Below are 5,945 nucleotides of genomic sequence, written 5' to 3' on the forward strand. Positions count from 1 at the left end.
TTCTGTTGTCGAAGGAGTTCTTTTGTGTATGTGACTATTCTTTTGGGCAATGGTGTTACTGGGTTATTTTGAAGATGCTAATTATAACAGACTTTAAAACAATTCTTGGCTTAATGGGCAAGGAATTCAAGGCCTGTGTGCAGTTGCATCTGCAGTTGCAGATGTCGTGGTAGCAGAACAGCTAACATGGCTGGAGTGCTGCAGTGGGTGGATACGGGCTCTTTAGGAAGCACCGACAGGCACGGTGAGGCAGGGAGAGAGCAGGAGGCATGCATGAAGTTTTGCCCGAGGACCGATGACTAGCCAGCTGAGACCTAATGAGTTAAGATGAAAGGGAGGCCAGGGTGGGCAATGTTGCGGTGGGCATCTGCTACAGACCACCTGATCAGGAAGAAGGGTGTGACATTCTTCAGGCAGTTGGAAGAAGCCTTGTGCTTGCAGGCCCTGGTCTCACAGGGAGACTTGAACCACCCTGAAATCTGCTGGAAGGGCAACACAGCAGGGCACAAGCAGTCAAGGATGTTTCTGGAGAGCATTGGAAACTTCCTGAAATTCCTGACACAGCTGGTGGAGGAGCTGACAAGGGGAGACTCTTTGCTGGACCTGGTATGTACAAACAAGGGAGAACTAGTCGGGGTCGTGAAGGTTGGTGGCAGCTTTGCCTGCAATGACCATGGGGTGGTGGAGTTCAGGATCCTGAGAAGAGGAAACAAATAGCAGGATCACAACCCTGAACTTAAGGATTGTGTCGTGTTCAGGAACTTGCTTGGAAAAATCCCATGGAATATGGTCCTGGAGAAGATGGGTCCAGGAGAGCTGGTGATTTTCAAGGATTGCTTCCTCCAAGCTCAAGGATGGTCCATCCCAATGAGTGGAAAGTCAAGCAGGAGTGGTAGAAAGCCTGCAGAGATGAACACAGAATCCCTGACTAAAATTAAATGTAAAAAGGAAGCATACAAGAGGCAGAAGCAGGAACAGGTGACCCTGGTGGAATATAGCAACACTGTGTAAGCGTACAGGCGTGGGATTGGGAAAGCCAAAGCCTATCTGGAGTTGAAGATAGCAAGGGATGTGAAGCGCCACAAGAAGGGCTTCTGTTGGTATATCATCGGCAAAAGGGAAATTAGGACAAATGCGGGCCCACTGCCACATGGGGCTGGGGCTTGGTGACAATGGACAAACAAAAGGCAATCACAGGTCCCAGAGTCCAGTGGGAAAGTCCAGTGGGAGGAGGACAACCTTGTGGAGGACAATCGGTTTAGGGAATACCTAAACACACTGGACATACATGAGTGTATGGGATCTGATGGGTACACCTGTGAAAGCTGAGGGGTGTGGCAGATGTTCATTGTAAGGGCACTCTCAATTACAGTTCGAGAGGTCATGGTGATCAGGGGAGGCTCCTGAGGGCTACAAGAAAGCAAATGTCTATCCTATCTTCAAGAAGGGCAAGAAGGTGGATCTGGAGAACTACAGGGCAGTCGGCCTCAGCTCAGTCACCTGGGAAGGTGATGGATGCAGCAAAGGTGGCCAGCAGCCGCCTGGGCTGTATGAGAAAGAGCACTGGCCAGCACACCGAGGGAGGCAATCCTTCCCCCTCTCCTGGGCACTGGCTAAGACCACATCGGGAGTGCTGTGCCCAGTCCTGGGCACCCCAGTCAAAGGGACATGGACGTGCTGGAGCAAGCTCAGTGAAGGGCCACAAAGATGAATAAGGGATTGGCGCATCTGACAGACAAAAAGAAGCTGAGAGAGCTGGGACTCTTCAGTGTAGAGGAGAGAAGGTTCAGGGGAGATTTTACAAATGTCTGTAAATACCTGATGGGAGGAAAGATACAGAGCAGACCCTTCTCAGTAGTGTCCAGTGACAGGAGAAGAGGCAATAGGCACAAATTAAAATACAGGAAATTCCATTTAAACATGAGCTAGAAATTTTTAATATGAGAGTGGTCAAACCCTGGAATAGGTTGCCTGGAGATGTTGTGGAGTCTCCAACCTTGGAGATACGCCAAACCTGACGGGACACAGCCCTGAGCAAGCTGCTCTGGTTGGCCCTGCTTTGAACAAGGGAGTTGGACTAGACGATTTCCAGTCCAGCTCCCTTCCAGTCTAAACGGTTCTGTGACTAATGGCAAAAAGGAGAAAGCAGAAAGTAATAAGACTTATTTTTCCTGTTATCATAGTTGTATCACTTTAAGAAATACATTGTTATCCTTTAAAAATTACACAATGTTAAAAAGTGTATTGTGTATTATAAAATTTAAATAGTAAAAAACCCACTAAGGCACAATCTGGCATGTAAGTATTCTAATATATAGATTCTGCTTCTAATCTTAATAATCAATTTAAATTTCTTCAGAGCAAATAATGAAAAATACTAAATGATCTCGTGTCAAGTTTATACTTAAAACATTACTTGTACCCTTACTTTGAGTGAATCAGTTTATACAATGTGCCTATGACAGTTCTTTTTAGACAATACCAGATGCTAACAAGACTGCAACAGCTTACAGTACTTAATAGATTATTTGGTTTGTGTTTGTCACTAATTTACGATACAATTTAGTCTGAAGTCTCACATATTTAGACTTTCACAAAGTACTTCACATTCACCTATTGTTAAAGCAGCGCAAAGAACATTATGCAATCGAGTTTAATTTTTCATTTTACACTGTAAAGTCATGAACATAAAACCAACAGAATGAAAAGAAAAAAAATAAAGAGCAATGTATGAATCTTCTTTAAGTCAATTCTATCTTTTTATTATAGTAGTGGCTAAAAATAACTAAAACTGGGAATACTGTGTGCTACAGACTGAAATACAAGTGTAAGCCCATTTTAATGCTTGCAGGTGCATCATTTAAGCTGACAAAAGTCAGAAGCTAGTACGAGTATGCAAGTATATGAGTATTTTCATCGGTTAATCACATTTGGTGGATGCACACGCTGATCTGATGCATTTCACTTCTATTGTCACTAGGATATCTAGGCTCCACAGTGTCAGTGACGGGGCTGTTCCTTTTACTCCTGTAACAGTGTGTAAATCAAGCGCTATAATCAGGGTCGTGATCAATGGGGCAGAGTCTGGCTGGAGGCCTGTCACTAGCGGTGCTCCCCAGGGGCCTGTGCTGGGTCCTGTCCTGTTCAACAGATTCATCAGTGACCTGGACGAAGGGATAGAGTGTAACCTCAGCAAGTTCACTGATGATACCAAGCTGGGAGGAGCGGCTGATACACCAGAAGGCTGTGCTGCCACCCAGCGAGACCTGGACAGGCTGGAGAGCTGGGCCAAGGGGAACCTCATGGAATTCAGTGGGAGCAAGTGCAAGGTCCTGCCCCTGGGGAGGAACAACCCCCTGCACCAGCACAGGCTGGGGGCTGAACTACTGGGAAGTGGCTCTGTGAGAAGGACCTGGGAGTGCTGGTGGGCAGCCAGGTGACCCTGAGCCAGCACCGGGCCCTTGTGGCCAAGAAGGCCAATGGTATCCTGGTGTGCATTAAAAGGAGTGTGGGCAGCAGGTCGAGGGAGGTTATCCTCCCCCTCTGCTCTGCCCTAGTGAGACCACATCTGGAGTGCTGTGTCCAGTTTGGGCCTCCCCAGTTTAAGAAGGACAGGGAACTGCCTGAGCAAGTCCAGCAGAGAGCTACCAAGATGATCAGGGGGCATCTCCCTTATAAGGCATCTCATAAGGAGCATCTCCCTTATGAGGAAAGGCTGAGAGACTTGGGTTTGTTCAGCCTGGGCAAGAGAATGCTATGGGGGGATTTCATCAATACCTGTAAAAATCTAAAGGGTGGGTGTCAGGACGATGGGACTGGACTCTTTTCATTAGTGCCCAACGACAGGCCAAGGGGCAACGGGCACAAGCTGGAACACAGGAAGTTCCACATCAATATGAGAAAAAACCCCTTCCCTGTGCGGGTGCCAGAGCAGGGGCACAGGCTGCCCAGGGAGGGTGTGGGGTCCCTTCCCTGGAGACATTCACCCCCCGCCTGGACGCGGCCCTGTGCCCCTGCTCTGGGTGTGCCTGCTCACGCAGGGGGTTGGACGAGATGGTCTCCAGGGGTCCCTTCCAACCCCCACCAGTCTGGGATTCTGTAAACATTTATGAATTTGTAATATACAACATGGCTTATATTAGTTAATGAACATCCATGAATAGTAACTGACTTTCTACAGTCTAATATTTGTCACAGGGCATACAGAGTAAAACCTATTAATTTTTAATGCTGTATGTATTTAACAGTTTATTTTCCTATTTATTCTAATAGGTAAATAAAGACACCCAATGCAGCTCTCATGAAAGACAATAAAAACTCCTAGCAAGACCACTGCCGTGACTTGCGAGAATGTTCTCTTAATGCACCTTATAAGTTATTTCCATATTCTGAAGTACGTAAAGCTTTTGGTTTGCTGCAGCTTTTTTTTTAAAGGCAGAAAATAATTTTAATGGTTTGTGCACTATTCTTTTCTGTCTGTTTATTTGATATTAATTTTACTATACACACTTAGGAGAAGTCTGGACTCCATAAAATATGTGGAGTGTCAAACTGTGTTTCTGTTAAGTAGGAGAACACGGGCTTCACAGAAGCCTGCACATTATCTTCGCGATGTAGAACTCTGTGCCCGGCTTTCTCTATAATTTTCTCCGTGATGGATTGGTATGAAACTAGTGGATTAATGGATTAGTTGTTAATCTCTCCAGCTGACCTTGCCCTGTGGAGATGTCTTATGAGAGTCAGAAGTCTGACAACTGTGTAAGCTACCAGAAGCTCATTAGTGTTTAGATGAAGGGACAGCATTTTACTGTAATGTAAATGATTAACTTTGGATTAGCTTACAGAGGTTTTTTGGGACTCTGATTTAGTTGGAGAGCTGTATACTATCATGCTAGTATTTTCTCTAAGAGTTTTTCTGAAATGGCATGTGGCCACCAGTAAAGGGTGTTGACATATTTACCTGAGTGTATATTTATGACTTTGTTTTAGCATTTATTTGCTTGTCACTAGTAGCAAATAAAATGGCCTATCGTATGAAGATAGGCATTGATAGCATTTATACTAACAGAGTATGAAAGAATCTATGACTCAGTTCTGCTGTAACACATTGTCGACAAGATTTCTGTTAGCTTGAACAGTGACAAATGGCAATGGGTTCCTATGCTAACCCAAATAGCGTTGTCCTTCAGGGTTGCCCGTCTGCACCCAGGGTGAAGGACTAAATAAATCTTAAATGTGTATTTGGTTCAGGAATGGGGATACAGCAGTAAATGTTGATGTCTAGTAGGCTTTTTTCCAGATGCCTCAGCCAGAATAATCAAACGAAGTACTTACTGGAATTCTGGTTTAGAGATTTTGGAAAATACTAACAAATATCTAAAGCCATTATTTTTTTTCCCCCAACCAAAGATAGTATTATTTTTCCTCCACCAAATTTTCTGTGGAAAGGTTTATCCTGTCTTCAAAATCAGAACAACGTTTCATTTGCAGACAGCCAGCTTTAAATGGACTTACAACCCCTAAAATAGCAGCTTTAAGATGAAGCCCTTGCTGTAGCTTATCTATAGCATTGTAAAGGCAGTTCTGTCCTAACTAAATGACAAATAAGATTAAGGCAAGATAGCTCATGAGTGTACATGTTGGCTCCGATTCAATCAACATAATGGTTTTGCTGAGCAGAGAAGAGAAATATTGTCTGGATTTTTTCCAACAGGATATCAACTGCACAATAAAATGGTCTGGCCATGTAGCATAGTTTAATATTGTACGCTACAGAAAGCTATAAATTCATGCTGTTGTAGCAAATAATTAATTTACACCATTCTTTCTCAGATGTTACACATTGGGTTGTAACTTAAGCAGCATTCTGTCCTCTTTTAGTAAGTTCTCTCCTGGATTTCTCTGGTCCTGAAATTTCACAGTAGATCAAGTTGCAGAATCTAGAA

This window comes from Phalacrocorax aristotelis, chromosome 5 (genome assembly GCF_949628215.1).
Source record: "Phalacrocorax aristotelis chromosome 5, bGulAri2.1, whole genome shotgun sequence".
Taxonomy (NCBI): Eukaryota; Metazoa; Chordata; class Aves; order Suliformes; family Phalacrocoracidae; genus Phalacrocorax; species Phalacrocorax aristotelis.